The sequence below is a fragment of the Dreissena polymorpha genome, chromosome 3 (assembly GCF_020536995.1).
Source record: "Dreissena polymorpha isolate Duluth1 chromosome 3, UMN_Dpol_1.0, whole genome shotgun sequence".
Classification (NCBI taxonomy): Eukaryota; Metazoa; Mollusca; class Bivalvia; order Myida; family Dreissenidae; genus Dreissena; species Dreissena polymorpha.
In genome coordinates, this window is record NC_068357.1 from 69,340,463 (window position 1) to 69,359,138 (window position 18,676).

The 18,676-nt window shown below is 33.1% G+C and overlaps 1 protein-coding gene across 2 annotated transcripts in view; it reads right to left on the reverse strand.

Moving 5' to 3' along the window:
* Nucleotides 1-18,676, reverse strand: part of LOC127874644 (sushi, von Willebrand factor type A, EGF and pentraxin domain-containing protein 1-like) — a 496,927-nt gene that overhangs the window by 424,194 nt on the left and 54,057 nt on the right. The gene's annotated exons all lie outside the window — the stretch shown is intronic.

Genomic DNA, 18,676 nt, shown 5'->3' on the forward strand with positions numbered 1-18,676 from the left:
ACATTTAAAACAATTGTGTTGGACTATTTGTATTTGAAACAACGAATGTTCTATGCGAAGCTTTAATTTAAAAATTAATCACAAGTATGGGGTATGCAAAATAACACGCAACTTCAAATGCGTTCGAGTACAACACCATCGATTTCCCAAAAAATGTTCGCATCTATAAGAGTGATAATTAAGCACTTAGAAGTGTACAGTCGATCGGAAAATCGGAGTTGAAACAATTACAACGTGAACAAATATCTAATAAGTAATCTTTTACCCACTTAATTTATTCTTTCAAGTAACAGGTTCTCTTTCAATGTTCACACTCAGCACGTGTCGCCGTGTAAGCATACCATGTGTCAAGAGCTCCAATATGTGTGGGTGGTCGTCCTATGAGATACATTTTCCCACAGGTGTTGGGCGCGTCGCCATTTCACTAAAACACTATCGATATGTCATAAAACAACATTGTTCATCACTTTGACAAAACAATCTGATATAAAATATATGTTCATATATAGTATATCGAAAATATTGTGTTCAAAGTGATGAAACATGTTGTTTTATGAGATATCGATAGTGTTTCAGTGAATTGGACAAGCGCCAACATCTGTGCATTTTCCATGCTCTGTGTGCACAAAAATCTTATTTACTACGGTGTGCTCATTTACGTATGCTAAGGAAGTTTACTCTGTACCATTATTACTCGACGTTGTGTTTGTGCAATTGACTCGATTTTATTTTCAGCTACGTTGTGCTCGTTTACGCTTGCTCATGTATTTGACAAATTGACAAGGTGCTTGTATTCAGCGACGTTGTGTTCGCCCATGTATGGGTATGTTTTTACATGAGACTGTTTTGTATAGACGATGTGCTGGTTGTTTACGTTTGTATGGCGTGTCAAACGTTGCAAAATTCAATGTTTCCATATGTATGTGGTATATTTGCATATATATGTTGTATAAGTTCATATGTATATGGTAAAATCCATATATATGTGGTATATTTGAATATATATATATGTTGTATATTTTCATTTGTGTGTGGCATAATTGCATATATATGTTGTATAAATTCATATATATGTGGTAAAATCCATATATATGTGGTATATTTGAATATATATGTTCTATATCTCCATTTGTGTGTGGTATAATTGCATATATATATGTTGGATAATTTCCATATATATGTTGGATAATTTTCATATATGTTGGATAATTTTCATATATATGTTGGATAATTTTCATATATATGTTGGATAATTTATATATATATATTGGATAATTTTCATATATATGTTGGATAATTTTAATATACATATGTTGGATAATTTTCATATATATGTTGGATAATTTTCATATATATGTTGGATAATTTTCATATATACGTTGGATAATTTTAATATATATATGTTGGATAATTTTCATATATATGTTTGATAATTTTCATATATATGTTGGATAATTTTCATACATATGTCCTATAATTTGCATGCTGGGAAATATTTTAACGGGTATGACTAAACAACGGATATGGCTTTTTCGAGCGTTAAGTGCGTTCATCAAACATCATGGCCGACAAAGACGTGAGTAAAATGATTACGCATTTGGTTTCAAATTCTAAGTCTCAAAAGGCAAACAAATATTAAGTTTTGGAGCATTACTACAGTATAAATGTGCACATTTATTATCCTGCAATTATTAGTAACATTATGGTGTTCTTTCATTTTGTTTGAGCAGTATCTATTAATTCGGATATGCACACTTCGGCTTATTTTTTATCATGAAAGACGGTGGTTTAACAAATGCAATTTCCTGTAATTTCATCTTCTTCCAATATTTTATTGATATAATCTTTAGTATCATCGATTTTAAAGCATGATTTTGCCATTTGTTAAAGAAGTCTCTTTAAGCTAAACTGTTTTTTCAGTACATTTGTTGTCAGTATTGATGGAGAAGAGCATCACATCATAGCATCTGCAACCCTTGTATAGGCCATGAATTCAGATAATATGCTTAAACTTATAATATTTGTAACTTGAAAAAAAAAACACAATTATTATGTCAAATTTGGAATTATTAAGTGTGATTATTGTCAATCAGATACCAATATTTCATTTTCAATTTTATTCATGTCAAATAAAATATACCTTACCACCAAACTGATGCTCGATTGGTAATTGTCCACTCGGTTACTAGTAACATGTACCTCGGGTACATGTAAGTATTCTTGCATGTACCCCGGGTACGGTAAATATACTCAAACGTACCCAGCCGATTTTAGACTGTACCCAACTGTTTATTCTCGCCCCAAAAGCACGCTACCGATTACGGTAATTACGAAACAAACTGCTATTTTAAAAAATGCATGAACATGCTTGTTGCGTATGAGTTTCGATAATATAAATGCTATTTTAACAGAAAATTGACTTAAATATGAAAATAATTAATTTAAAAAATAATTGCTGACAACGATCTATTTAGCGCTAAAGTTCCCGGGTATGAATGAGTATATTGACCATACCCGGAGTACATGTAAGTATGCTTAAGTGTACATGGGGTACATGTAACTAGTACCCGAGCCGACAATGACCAATCGAGCCTAACTGACCATCCCATTCCTTATTTACGCTCTTCAAGCCTCTTTAAACATTGAAATGCGTTCATCATTATAATTGATTGAAGATGTGGTGACACTTTGTATTTCAGACCATTCAATCAGGCAACATGCCTATGAGTACATTTTATCTGTGCTGAGGCAAGGTTTGTCATTCACATTTTTCTTACTTTTTACTTTCAAATGAAACTTGCAAATGTGATTGGTTACATGTTTAATGATAATTAGGGATTCAAATAATACAAAAAAGTGCATGTGCTTGTCTTTTTTTCCGATTGTTTATTGCGAAAAAAAGTGATTGTTTTGTTTTAATTTGAAAGGAAACATTGTGATGTGGTCACTCCTTAAAATACTGAATGTTTTGTAATTGGTAAAATATAATGGGTAGCCGCAAATGCGCATATATCACAAAAACTTGCTTTACTTTCTGTCTCAAGAAGCACAGAGGTCAGGAGGCATCTAATGCATAAAATGAGTTGCGGACCTTTTTTATGACTATAATAACCGTGTGTGTAAACAAGGTTTACCATTACTGTACATGAATTGATTTTAAACTTAGTTCATTTATGTTTGTTCATTTTAAAGACAAGCCTCTACATTAAAAATTATTTGAAAACTAACCATCACAATCGAAAATGCCATATTGCAATGTATAAAAAATCCTATAGCTACTGAAAGAGATTTTATTATCCCCCGCCATAGGCGGAGGGATATTGTTTTGGCGATGTCCGTCCGTCCTTCCGTCCATCCGTCTTTCCGTCCGTGCGGCACTTTTGTGTCCGGAGTCATATCTTGGAAGTGCTTTGGCGGATTTCATTGAAACTTGGCGTGAGTATATATATGGGTAAGAAGATGATGCACGCCAAATGGCATTGTACACCATCTATTAATAACGGAGTTGTGGCCCTTTGTATCTTAAAATAAATGCTTTTTTTGTGTCAAATATAACACTTTTGTGTCCAGAAGCATATTAACGTGGGATATCAATTCAATGGATTTGGTTGTTTATTTTGTATTGCAGGGAAGACAAGTGCTGGTAGTCCTAGTGATGGTGGTGGCGGTGGTGGTGGGGGGGGGGGGTAAGGCTGTTGGTGATGATGATTGTGATTATGACAAGGATTGTAATGCTGATACGGATAATTCTGATGATAATAATGGTGTACGTGAGTGGATAATTATACGCCCACAAACGAAGTTTAGGAGGGTATATAGGAGTGAGCTTGTCTGTCTGTCGGTCGGTCTGTCTGTCGGTCCGTATTAAGTGTCCGCTCTCTAATTCAAGTTGTTTTCACCCGATCTTCACCAAACTTGGTCAGATGTTGTATCAAGATGATGTCTAGGTCAAGTTCGAATATGGGTCATGCCGGGTCAAAAACTAGGTCATGGGATCACTTAGTGCGTTTTAAACATTCAGCATGGTGTCCGCTCTCTTATTCAAGTAGTTGTCATCCGAGCTTCACCACACTTGGTCAGAAGTTGTATCTAGATATGTGTAGGTAAAGTTCGAACATAGGCCATGGCGGATCAAAAACGAGGTAATGGGGTCACTTAGTGCGTTTTTAACATTGAACATGGCGTCCGCTGTTTTATGTGAAGACAGCATGCAAAATATTCTGTGTCAATGCGGCATGTGGGGGTATTCGTTACGTCTGTGACAAAACTCTAGATTATTATGTTTATGATAGTTGTGAGGAAGATGATAGTGATGGTAAGGATGGTGAAGATGGTGACAATGATGATGGTGTTTGTGGTAATTATGATCATGGAAATGATTATTATGCTTAATGGGGGGTAATGATGATGGTGATAATTGATGATGTTGATGATAGTTATGATTATGCAAAATTTGGTGGTTGAATTAAGGGTACATGTATTGCTGACAAGGATCATTATAATGATGAATATGGGTGACCATGAGCGGATGATGATTTATTCTGCTGTTGATGTTGACAAAAATGAGGATTTATGATGGTGATGATGAAATTCATTGAGTTTATTTCCTACTTTGTATTTATAACACAAATACATGTTTAGGAATTTTCATTATATCACACATTTAACCTGTATTGTGTTATAAATTAAATCTTATCGTTACAACATAATAAACTCATGCACAATCTTATGACCAACCTCTAAAAGTGCAGCTTTCTAAAACGCAGCATAGAAGTTGGCCTATCATGCTGTGAATGTTATCACACCCTTTCACAATGATTCTTAAAGCAATGGTCAAGGCCTGCTCAAAAGTGATCAAAATTTGAAGTGTGTATGTAGGAAAGGGTTATGATATTTAACAGTTCTCTATTACGCACAATGTATAAGTGTTTATGTCTTGCCATTATTTATAGATGTGTGTTAATGTTATTGTTTTAGATGCTGTAATTATACCCCCATTACCATTGGTAATGGGGGCTATATAGGAGTCACTTTGTTGGTCTGTCTGTCGGTCTGTCCCAAAATTTCATCTTATCTTCAACAAACTTGGTCACAAGTTGTATCTACATGATGTGTAGGTCAAGTTTGAATATGGGTCATGCCTGGTCAAAAACTAGGTCACGGAGTCACTTAGTGCGTTTTAAACTGAAAGTTTTTCCGAAACATAACTGTCATTTATCGTTAGATTTTAAAATGACTTGGTACATTTATTCACCATCATGGAACGGTGTGTCGTGCGAATGAAGTACGTCGATATCTCCAAGGTCAAGGTCACATTGGAGTTCAAAGGTCAAAATGCTTTTCCGGACAAGAACTATGTCATTTATCGTTAGATTTTAAAATGAATTGGTACATTTGTTCACCATCATGGGACGGTTTGTCGCTCAAAAGAATTATGTCGATATCTCCAATGTCAAACTTTAAGTTCAAATGTCAAAAATGGCCATAAATGATCTTGTCCGGGCCATGACTATGTCATTCATTGTGGGATTATAAAATGACTTGGTACATTTGTTCACAATCATTGGACGGTGTGTCATGTGAAAGAATTACGTCGATATCTCCAAGGTCAATGTTACACTTGGAGTTCAAAAGTCACAAATGGCCATAAATGAGCTTGTCCGTCCATAACTATGTCATTCATTGTGAGATTTTAAAATGACTCTGCACATTCATTTTGATCAAAGTCATTGGACGGCGTGTCATGCGAAAGAATTCAAGAGTTCAAAGGTCAACATTGCCATAAATGATAATGGCATAATAATTCTTAACAATCGCCATAAATAAGCTACTTTTTGTGAAGACAGAGGTTAAATGGTTACATAAATTAAGTATGTGGAATATATGAAACAAGGCACAATGAAACAAACTGTCGATTAACTCTCTTACAAATCCGTTTTTGTAAACAGATCTAAGACGCACGCAGGTATAGAAAATTCAAACAGTTACTAATCTTTACCATTAAGATCGACTTGTATTCACATAGCAATTTTTTCGAACACTGACAAACACGTGTGGTTAGTTCACAAAATATCTCACTAGCAAAATGTGTTGTTTTCTTTGTGCCTCATGCACAGTGGAATTTAATGTGTGTCTCAAAACACGGTCATTTCGTGCTATAGCTCGTTTTCTTCTTCTTTTGTATACCGCAAGCAGTTTTCCTGATCATGTTTATAATTTATAACGCAAATTATTAAACTTTCGTTGTTGTTTTTACCAAGAGTCATGATTGAACATTTTCCGTTTCGTCAGGTCGCACAATATAAAACGTCTATTCAAGTTATGTCACTTACTAGTAGAATGACGTTCCATTTTATTTCACATTATATCACTGGTCGCATTACACCAGTGTTATATATTTTATATAACTTATATAAGTAATATAATTTTATAAAATCTATATGAATTATATAATTCGACAATCTAAAGAACAATAAAGCATAAAGTGTCAATCTTATAAAAACAAATGTGTGCCCGTTCTATTTGCAAATTGTTGCACTCTTGTGTCCTAAATTTTTTTTCCATTTAATTTTAGCAATTAGTATTTATAAAGTATTATTCACCTGATTGCATGTAATAAGAATCGATGTATGTATCACCGTACTGGGATAATGTTAACTTAACGTTTTAGTCTGGGCTCTCTAAAAAAACGGCTGTACTTTCTTCTTTTACAAGTGATAAACAACGCACGTCAAACTATCATATTTGATAAACATGCAGCGAGATTCATATAGTGATGAATTATGCTACTATTTATCAATGATTGTGTATGATGTGTGATTAATGGTTAAGTCACTGACTTAATGAATACCGATCATGATAAGAAGGAAATGACAGAGCTGCGAAAGCATACACGCAGATTTACGTAAGGAAGCGAGCGTTAAACTGAGAAATAGATAAAAGTATCTTAAGTGAAACTACGGGGTTTCAAATATATGAGTAATGCAATATGTATGCTTTTGAATCTTTTAGTTTGTTTCATTTTTTCCATCGTCTTTACTTTTTCAACCCGTCTTGGACAATATTTTTCTATCATAATATTGCAAACGAAAAAAGTAACAAGAAAAAAGTAACCAACTGTTTTAAGAATAAGGATTCAATCTAAGAAATATTTTTGTTACGTCTAGCACTATTATTTATCCCTTTGTCTTGGAATGGTTTCGAAACATGAACCTCCGTGGTTATTGAGACTTTTTATTGAAATTTAGGCTATTCACGCAAGTGGTCGCCGTCCCAAACTCGAGTTTAATATACGAATGGTGGGTAAATCGCCAAACAGTTGCTGCTGTCTCACATCTTTTTGGGCAATACTACAGACCCATGTTCAACTCTGGATAAGTGACTTACTCGTACTTGTTCTGATGCGAGGCAACACGAGTCCGCTCTTGGCGCCGTCTACCGCTTGTCCAACGATGACAAAGGGATACAGGAGCTATCGGAACGGTACCGCCGCTCCTTCCTTTACTCCTTGATTGCCGTGTAGGCCTGGCAACGGCAACGTGGAATGAAGAGTTGGATTTCATAATAAGGTCTAGTTAGTAAATATTTTTTATTTAAGGGTCGCACATATTTTGACAATAGATCCGGCAACTGACACAGAACGGAATATGTTTCCAAAACTTGAGCAATTTCGAAAATGTTCATAACTCAAAAATTAGTATCCATATTAGTGGCTGTAAACGCATATTAAAAGTTGGTAATACGTGTCTACCTTTGAAAAGGAAAATGCATGAGTCCTCTGTTTCTGACAAAATTGTAAAAGTATGTAGCATTCGAACTGATTATTAGCAGTAAGTTTGTGTTGGATAAGCAAACCAAAGAACATATAGGAATAGAACTGTAAGCTCGAAGAATATTATAATACCGTCAAAATTCATTTGACCATGAATTGCTGTTCATATTATTCAGAATGATGGACACATAGTTTATTTAACCTTATTGTACTTGGTTTATACTATAAACACCTTATAATATTTTACACAAATACTCTATAGCGCGTGCTTTGATTTTCTTCTTATTTGTCTTGTCATTTGTAATTACATGTATTGGATAATCATTTTAATCAGGTATAATGTATTTGTATATGGAAATGCTTGTTTTGTCCGTATTTGTCAGTTATTTCTTTAAAGGGATCTTTTCACGCTTTGGTAAATTGACAAAATTGAAAAAAGTTGTTTCAGATTCGTAAGTTTTCGTTTTAGTTATGATATTTGTGAGGAAACAGTAATGCTGAACATTAACCATGCTCTAATATAGCCATTATATGCATCTTTTGACGATTTTAAAACCTAAAAATTATAAAGCGTTGCAACGCGAAACGATTGAATAATTTGGAGAGTTCTGTTTTTGTCGTTAAATTTTGTGAAACTACGAAGATTGCTTATATAAGGTATAACAAGAAATATCTTTAAAAAAGATATACGGCGTAAATAGTTTAATGAATGAGATCAAGGATAGCGAATGTCTTTTTCTGTGCAGTTCTTAGCTGCATCACACGCAGTACGGGATGTTACGGGGAGTTTTCGCGGCTTATTTTACATTATAACATATTGCTGGTCATAAACCTATAGATACAAAACAGAAAACCAAAAGAAGAATGGAAGTGAAATTTAAACATATGAGTCAACCGGCCACACGAGAAGTATCCGTATTTATAGGCGCGTTCTTCGAACAAACCTGTTTTAGTGGTTTGTCGGGCATTGCTATTTGATTCGATTATTAACAATATCAATTATCATCGTGCTAATGCTTAAAGGGGCCTTTTCACAGATTTTGGCATTTTTTAACTTATTCATTAAATGCTTTATATCGATAAATGTAAACATTGGATCGTAAAAGCTGCAGTAAAAAATCAAGAATAAAATTAAAAAAAGGAAAAGAACATTGCCCGGAGCAGGTTTCGAACTAGTGACCCCTGGAGTCCTGCCAGAGTCCTGAAGTAAAAACGCTCTAGCCTACTGAGCTATTTCGCCGAATACCGACCTTGACGTATTTTATACGTTATATAAGCAATCTTCGTAGTTGCACAAAATTTAACGACAAAAACAGAACTCTCCAAATTATTAAATCGTTTCGCGTTGCAACGCTTTATAATTTTTAGGTTTTAAAATCGTTAAAAGATGCATATAATGGCTATGTTAGAGCATGGTAAATGTTCAGTATTACTGTTTCCTCACAAATATCATAACTAAAACGAAAATTTGCGAATCTGAAACAACTTTTTTCAATTTTGTCAATTTGACAAAATTGAAAAAAGTTGTTTCAGATTCGCAAATTTTCGTTTTAGTTATGATATTTGTGAGGAAACAGTAATACTGAACATTAACCATGCTCTAATATAGCCATTATATGCATCTTTTGACGATTTTAAAACCTAAAAATTATAAAGCGTTGCAACGCGAAACGATTGAATAATTTGGAGAGTTCTGTTTTTGTCGTTAAATTTTGTGAAACTACGAAGATTGCTTATATAAGGTATAAAATACGTCAACAATGTGTACTCGGCGGAATAGCTCAGTAGGCTAAAGCGTTTTTACTTCAGGACTCTGGCAGGACTCCAGGGGTCACTGGTTCGAAACCTGCTCCGGGCAATGTTCTTTTCCTTTTTTTATTTTTTTTCTTGATTTTTCACTGGAGCTTTTACGATCCAATGTTTACATTTATCAATATAAAGCATTTAATGAATAAGTTAAAAAAAGCCAAAATCTGTGAAAAGGCCCCTTTAAAGTAATATTATGGGCATTTTGCACTGTTGAATTGAGCTGAAAAGAATTAACAGGTCAAAATAGTTAGTTAAAATGTGGTTACTGATTAATTATCTGCAACTCACCTTGCTACCAGTTGTTTATAAAAATATATTTTATATTCGATATTCTTACGTGACCCACCCAGTCCTGTAAGCTGAAATGATCAACAATAAAACAATTTCGTGTCTTTGTGTCGTATGAACAAATCTGCACTAAAACTAAATTTAGGTTCAACTCGTAAACGCATGAGCAGTTGTCAAACGAAAGTACGGTTGATATTCAAATGCATTATTTTTCTCTTTCTGGTATATTGTTTTAGTATGATGATGCTGCATTAATTAATATAAGTGTATATGAAGTAGAAACATCAAAAGTAATCAACGGTTGCGATAGACACCTATAAACTGTTACATGCTCATAATATCACTTTAGTACATTAGGCAATATGGACGAATCATTATTGTTAAATTTATCAACAATAATATTTATCCATGTATTGTTGAAAACACATTAAGAATCTATTATTTACATACCATAATTATATTGCTGAATATCTTCATTTAACATATTTCTGGTCTAAAGAAAATTCCAGGTCACCTAGTTCACGGATAGCGTCTTTATTATATAACGATTATTTTACTGGCCGCCAACTCCGGTGATGACCTGTATATAAACTCTGAATGTCCGCGAATTGACCCGATATACCTCGCGGGTTGAAATGCAATGCTTTAAAGTGAGGCCTCGCTTCCATTGCTCTTTATACTTTTACATGTTAACATGTTGACAGGAATAAGGAAGTAAGTACTAAATATGAGAACATAGCCTTTTAAGTATAAACGCTCTTGCGCTGGTAATACTCTGAAAATAAAAGGTGTACGCACAAACTGTATTGATGTCGAGAATTGAGTGTAAAACTGTTCTATCTATTAAGCCTTTTCATTCGAGATAAAATTGTTTCATACAGTAAAACAGTGTTGCAAAGACGCGGATATGTTTCCAATGTTCTGGTGGTATACTCAAATCAGCCAATGGAATAAATGAAGTGTATTCATTCGTACCTAGCCGCGGGAAATTTTATTGGAATTTTATTGGACACTTACAAAGGTCAGGCTAAGGTGAAAAGCTGGCTTATGCAGCTTACGCCGAAAAAACGTCAACAATGAGTACACGGCGGAATAGCTCAGTAGGCTAAAGCGTTTTTACTTCAGGACTCTGGTAGGACTCCAGGGGTCACTGGTTCGAAACCTGCTCCGATCAATGTTCTTTTCCTTTTTTAAATTTTTTTCTTGATTTTTTACTGGAGCTTTTACGATCCAATGTTTACATTTATCAATATAAAGCATGTAATGAATAAGTTAAAAAAATGCAAAATATGTGAAAAGGCCCCTTTAACGGCACAGGCACAAACATTTTTAAAGTACAACAGTTGTATCTTCTGTTATAAACATGAATGTTTATACCGTAAAATTGACAAACTGCTTTACTATAAGAAATATCGAAAATAATATACATAATGATGCGCAAATGATTTGAACAGTTACAAAATGACTTGATGGTACTGATTGATCTGGTATTCCGTCAGAACTTCAATGTTCCACCTCGGTTTCTCAATAAATATTTTTCATTTGACAAATTGAGACCTTTAACCAAGTCGCATATAGATCGTTGGACTTATGCATTCTACAACTAGATCTACGTGAATATATATATATATATACTTTATGTGCATGCATATAACAAACCGCCTACTGACAGCAAATATGCCTTACATATTCTTTTTGATTCAGCAGATACCAGCATATATGTGGTTATTTTCCGAAGAACTGACCCTAAACACATTAAGTGGTAAGAGTTTGCGCTTACAGGCGTTGAAACACGCCTGAAAAAACGTTTTAAAATACATTTAAACTAACTTCCTGCCTATGATAACCAACGCCTTCAACGGTTATAAAGAAATATTAACCACATATAGATAACATGTTCAAAGTGTGTCTTGATAATTGCTATTGAATAAAATTTAAATTACAGTTGAAGATCATCATTTAAAAATATGTGTTCAACTGTTGTAATAAAAATCACGCATATTAACATATTATAAACTGTTAAAAATAGTGGAAAAATACATGCTAATAATTTTGTTACATTATGTTGGTACCATATTTCAATCACACGCGTTCATGACATATATTTATATTGTCTTGCCTTCAAAATAAATGTTCGCCCTAAAAGTGCTTTAAAAAAGACAAAAACATTTTGTGCATATGTTATTAATTGTTTTTATAAATTTGTATTGGTTTTTGTTTGTACAATTTATTGAACATTATTTATTTAATTTTAAATTCAAACAAATTTACGTAAATCAATTTTATTTTGTAACTTTAAGATTTCAAACTGTATATAGCATATGGTTTATTTCAGTAACTCACCAAGTCTTTACTTTGGAATAAACAAATAACTCAGATGTGAGGTTCAAAAGCGTAATGATAATTCATTTACATAGCTATCGTAACAATGACAATGCGCAGAGCATAACTTCAATAGTGATATGTGCAAAATAATGTTCTGAATAACTGTGACTCTGCATGAACATATTGTTTCATAATAATGCACAATATAACATGTTCCAACCAATGTCCTTGCACACCATCTTGAGTTGGTGATTTAAATAACAGACACTAACAACACGCTTTGTACTAAATGTTCCATTTAGATGATCTCTGTTTGACGGACCAAATGGATATGTTTGAGCTATTAGACTTATTACTTGAAGAAAAAAACTTGCACTGTATTTTAATAGTGTCTTGCTTATACCAGTGATGTCGATTGCTCGCATGCAATATCATATTAGTGCCCATACATTGTTCTAGCAATAACAACAGTTTTGGCAAATATCTTGTCCGATTCTAGAACTATTTGAATAAAATGCAATCACCTGTTTCTGTACGCATTGCCACCATAAGCAACATTTACATAAACTTTCTGGCAAAGACGTTCCATAATTGCCTCATTAATCACCGGTTTAAACTGCTTATTAGAACCGTGCATATGCATTACCAAAAAAAGGTATTATATATATTGTTTCATAGAGAGCAACTCTTAGACATGTATCAGACATTGTCTGAAATGCCTATTAAATGGTCATAAGAAAGTGTATTAAATGGTACTTCAGTGAAGTATTAGTAATATTGTAATCTGTGGAAAATAACGGCATGCGTCTAATTCAAATAGTTGTACATGTGTATAATTCACCGTCACACGGGAAACATTAAATTTGTTTAAATTATTTAATGGTTTGTTCAGTCCAAGCACAAAATCCTGCAGCGACTATATCTTGCTTTTTTTCGAAGTTGTATTAATAAATACATGCATGTTGAATCCATCCGCAAATTTGTAATAAGTGAATATACATATATAATTGAAAGACAAAAACCCTCATCAGTATACTTTCAAACGTGTCAATGTGAAAATTAAGCTCTAAGGCATTCCAGATCTTTTTATGAAGAAGGTACATGTAAACATTCAAAACAAGTGCATTGGGTACTAAATACTAAAATAATCTGTTTGGCGTTAATTGTATTTCATATTCAATTGTTAATGAGAAGCATCGTTCATTAATATATTATTCTGATTTTATTATGTGCTACGATATAACATAATAATATGAATGTCTAAAGTTGCGCTGCATATTTATTCATAATTGCTTATTAGAATCGTGCATATGCATTACCAAAAAAAGGTATTATATATATTGTTTCATAGAGAGCAACTCTTAGACATGTATCAGACATTGTCTGAAATGCCTATTAAATGGTCATAAGAAAGTGTATTAAATGGTACTTCAGTGAAGTATTAGTAATATTGTAGTCTGTGGAAAATAGCGGCATGCGTCTAATTCAAATAGTTGTACATGTGTATAATTCACCGTCACACGGGAAACATTAAATTTGTTTAAATTATTAAATGGTTTGTTCAGTCCAAGCACAAAATCCTGCAGCGACTATATCTTGCTTTTTTTCGAAGTTGTATTAATAAATACATGCATGTTGAATCCATCCGCAAATTTGTAATAAGTGAATATACATATATAATTGAAAGACAAAAACCCTCATCAGTATACTTTCAAACGTGTCAATGTGAAAAATAAGCTCTAAGGCATTCCAGATCTTTTTATGAAGAAGGTACATGTAAACATTCAAATCAAGTGCATTGGGTACTAAATACTAGAATAATCTGTTTGGCTTTAATTGTATTTCATATTCAATTGTTAATGAGAAGCATCGTTCATTAATATAATAATCTGATTATAGTATGTGCTACGATATAACATAATAATATGAATGTCTAAAGTTGCGCTGCATATTTATGCATAATTGAATGTTTGTAGATTACAAGTAAATTGCAAGATACGTACGCAATGACAGAGCTTTTAAAAATAACATTGCAATTATGTTTTTTATAAAAACACGCTACCATGACTTCATTCCAATTCTGGATTTGTTTACCCTTAATAAATTTTAAAGTTTTGATTTCCCTGTTTATTAGAACCTTCATAGAACACACAGCCTATTCCGATATGAATGTATTTGTAACGTATGTTTTTATTGAAAATTAAAATCTTATCCTAGGTGTAAACATATTTTATCAATATATTATAATTTAACACATATAAAAAAATCGTATAATCTCGCTTTAAGAAAATAGGAAAAATACGCTCCATTTAAATTCTTGTGTGAACGAATAAAAAGTAGTAACCTGAATTGAATTAGTTTGTACCTGATTAATCCCGTATTTTGCTTTACGATTTAAAATGTCGCTAAATGTCTGATTCAGTAAGCTTATATTGCAGGTGTAATAACTTTAATAAATGCTGATGCCAAAACGGGCAGTTCAAAATGAAATAGATAGTGCAGTATTGCAGCGACGCCACAATCATTTGTATGCAGTGACGTAAATCCGTCAGTGCCGGCGTTAACGCACACCAACGGATATGGCTTTGTTTAACCCAGTTCTCGCAGTACTCTTAACAAACGTCTGAGGTTGAAACTCTTCTTTAGCTTAACAATATCTACACATTGACATCATATGCAACGAAAGAGTTCGTATGTTATGCATCTATAATTTACGCCATATGTTTGATTGTGGTACCTTTTTCAACTAATTCCGTCAGTGTTTGTTTGGTCAATGGTAGCAATTGCTTGCCTAAAACTAAGTTTAAACGTTTGTTATGAATACTGTGTATAATGTGATAACTATTGGCTTAAATAAAGACTGAGTTTTGCTTATAAATATTTCAAATATATGCGTTGACGTTCGTTTCATATGACCACAAGCTTGTAGCAAACACCTATGTTATGGCATCAAAAAGGAATCTCCGTCATATGCCCTCGCATGCATACAATACCAAAGTAAGAGCATGTGGTAATAATGGTTTAATACATCGTTGATGTTACTTTTAAGTTTAGGGTATTTATGGAAATACACATTCTTTTTTAAAAGCATTGTACATCTTAGTTACACGGTAAACACGAATTCAGGAGTCATGGGAACCCTAAGAGAGACGTAAAATTTTCAAGAGCATTGCATTGTTAGAACTTGCCATCATGTCTTTACGTTGGAATTAAAACATATTATTATGTATTATATGAATACTTTAAATAGTCAGCAGGCTATTTGCACAAAAATAATGTATTATCATGTATGTAAAACCGCTCGTATGCTGACTGTGCATAATGTAGAACAAATGCATTATGGACAATCATGTTTCACCATCAGCTCCAGTTGTTTAAATTGTATATATATTTAATATTTTCAGGCGGCGCATTATTCATTAACCGAGATTAAAAATAGAGTATGTGTTAAGATACATCTTTCAAGTAGGTATATCCAAAGTTACGATATTTTCAATTTATATATAATTGACATGTCTGCAGATTGGACGCAATTGCGTGATATGTTAGTGATGATAGCGTTGAACAAGTGCAATACAATTATGTTCTGCATAAATAGAACCTGCTATCACGACTTAAGGATGGTTCTGAATCTGTTTAATCCTTCGTAATCTTAATTTACATCTACCGACACCTGTTTGTATGAACAATAATAGAAATAATGCCAGCGACGTAAACAATTTGATTGTTTAAAAGGCTCAAATACGTGTGTGCGTGCATAATGGAAATGTCTCATTCAATAACATTCAGCAACACTTTATTAACCCTTTGCATGCTGGGAAATTTGTCATCTGCTAAAATGTCGTCTGCTGAATTTCTAAAATTAGCATTTTCTTCGATTTTTTTTTCAAAGATTACTATAAGATTAGCAAACAGTTTGGATCCTGATGAGACGCCACGTTTTGTGGCGTCTCATCTGGATCCACACTGTTTGCAAAGGCCTTCAAAATTCGGTTCCAGCACTGAAAAAGTTAACTTCGCGATATACCAAGCTGAAATTAAGGTAAAAAAGTAAGGGCAGATCAAATTTATGTATACTAAGTGGCGTTTCTTCTCAAATGTGTATGTATGTGCGTGCGTGAGTGTTTTTGTTGTTTTTAGTTATTATTTTAACTAATGGAAACCCCGTATTTCGTTTAATAAAAGAGATCGGAAATTACTCATTCGATTTGTAAATGAACAGCAAAAATTATGATGCAATGTTAATGCCAATTATAGGCCTACGCATTTCTATTTGATGCTCCTTTACATTGTTTATGTAAGCTCTATGTCGATTCAGCACGATGAGTGATCATGGCATCATCGTAAGGGTTATATCGAACTAAGCTGTTGATACTTAGAAGTTTGCGCCAAATGAAGACTGTTTGCATTCAAATATAGTTATATTAAAGATGAATGTTGCTCGAAAATATCCCGTACAATTTTCTAAACAAAAAGAATTGTTGTGAAGCATCCGATGAAGGTTTGCACTAGTTCGTGCTTGCTTGCTGTGTTTCGATTGAAAATCTTTCGACACATGTCAAATGAATTCACATTTGGTCACTTAAAGAGATATTATGGGCATCAAACAGTATATAGGTGTCTATCACAACCGTTGTTTATTTTTGGTATTTTCACTTCATATACACTTATATTTGTTAATGCAGCATCAACATACTAAAACAATATCCCGGAAAGAGAAAACTAATCCATTTGAATATCAACCGTACTTTCGTTTTGACAACTGATGACAGAAATAAGTCGATGTACGATGTGATTCTTAATATAGTTTTCATGCAGATTCGTTCATACGACACAAAGACAGCATTTTGTTTTACGGATCATTTCGGCTTAGAGGACTGGGTGAGTCATGTTAAATATCGAAAATAATACATAATATTTTTTTATCAACAACTGGTAGCAAGATCAGATGTAGATAATTGGTCAGTTTCCACATTTTTACTTATTATTTTGACCTGTTAATTCTGTTCAGCTCAATTCATCAGTGAAAAATGCCCATAATATCACTTTAAAGTAAAAATAGAAACTCGAGCCAAAGAAAAAATTTCTGTCCTGTTTGTACAGCTGTCGTTTCCATTTGTAAATATTTTGCAAGTGTTGATTTGTCGACCTACGTTCGCGTACCATTTAATTAAGCACGGAAGCCATTTAACGTTTACCATACATTTTAAAGTGTGTATGCACGATTTTATCAAACATTTATGAATTTATATCAAATGTGTAAAAAAACAACTTATTATACATATATTTCAATGTAAATTAAAATAAAAGTTAAGAAGAACATGTGTCGAAAAATGCGAAATACCGGGGGTAAGCCAGATATTGAATTCTGAAATCGAAAATGACTGTACAGTCGAATTCGCCAGCATGATGTACAATGTGAATCTAGCTTTATATTTTAGTGCAGTTCGTTCATACGACACAAAGACACAATTTTGTTTTACAGATCATTTTAATTTCCTGCAACGATATCTATTCATACTACACACGAACACTAATAAAAAGACGAATGCTTCGGTTATTGTAGGAAAATATTTACGAAATATCTTTGTCACAATCGGCTCCGGGCGCTAAGTTGTATTTGCTGCATTTTATGAAATTCTTCTTGAATGTATTATTTTGTGTTATTGTAACATATTTTTATCAATATATTACAATTAACACATATAAAAATCGTGCATACACACTTTAACACAATTTCGTTGGACTGATTATATTTACAACAACATATGTTCTATGCAGCTCTTTAATTAACAATTTATCATAAGTATAAGGAAATTAAACAATTATCGAAACTTTTAACGTACAAAATAATCTATTTCCCAAAATTGTTAGAGTGATAATTAAATCATTTACAAAGGGAGAGTCAATTGGAAAATCTCAATTGAAACAATTATAGCATGTACAATGATGTACGAAATTATCGTTAAGTACATAATGTATTATGTCAAATAGCAGGGTTTTTTCATCGCTCACACTCCGCACGTGTCGACTTGTAAGCACCATGTACAAAGAGCTCCGGTTGGGTGGTCGTTCAATGACCTTTATATACCATGATATGTGTGAAACCAAAAATCTTATATTTAACAAGTTGTGCTCGTTTACATATGCTTATGGCTTTGACTTGGTACCGGTATTTATCGACAGTATGCGTGTTTTCTCAGGCTTATTTATATGAGTCGATATTTATATTCAGCGACTTTGTTTTCCTCTTTGTATTCATATGTATTTTACACGGGACTTGTATTCATATACGTTTTGTTTGTATTAACATATGCTTAGTTGTGTGTATTTTACACGGTGCTTATAATAATAGACATGTGTACGTGTTTACATTTTTGTAAGTATTTTGCTCGTTGTAAGTTTTTATTGACGTTCTCAAATTCATCTGAATATGATATTAAGTAAGATGTCTTTTGATGCTATGGCAACTATGAACACACT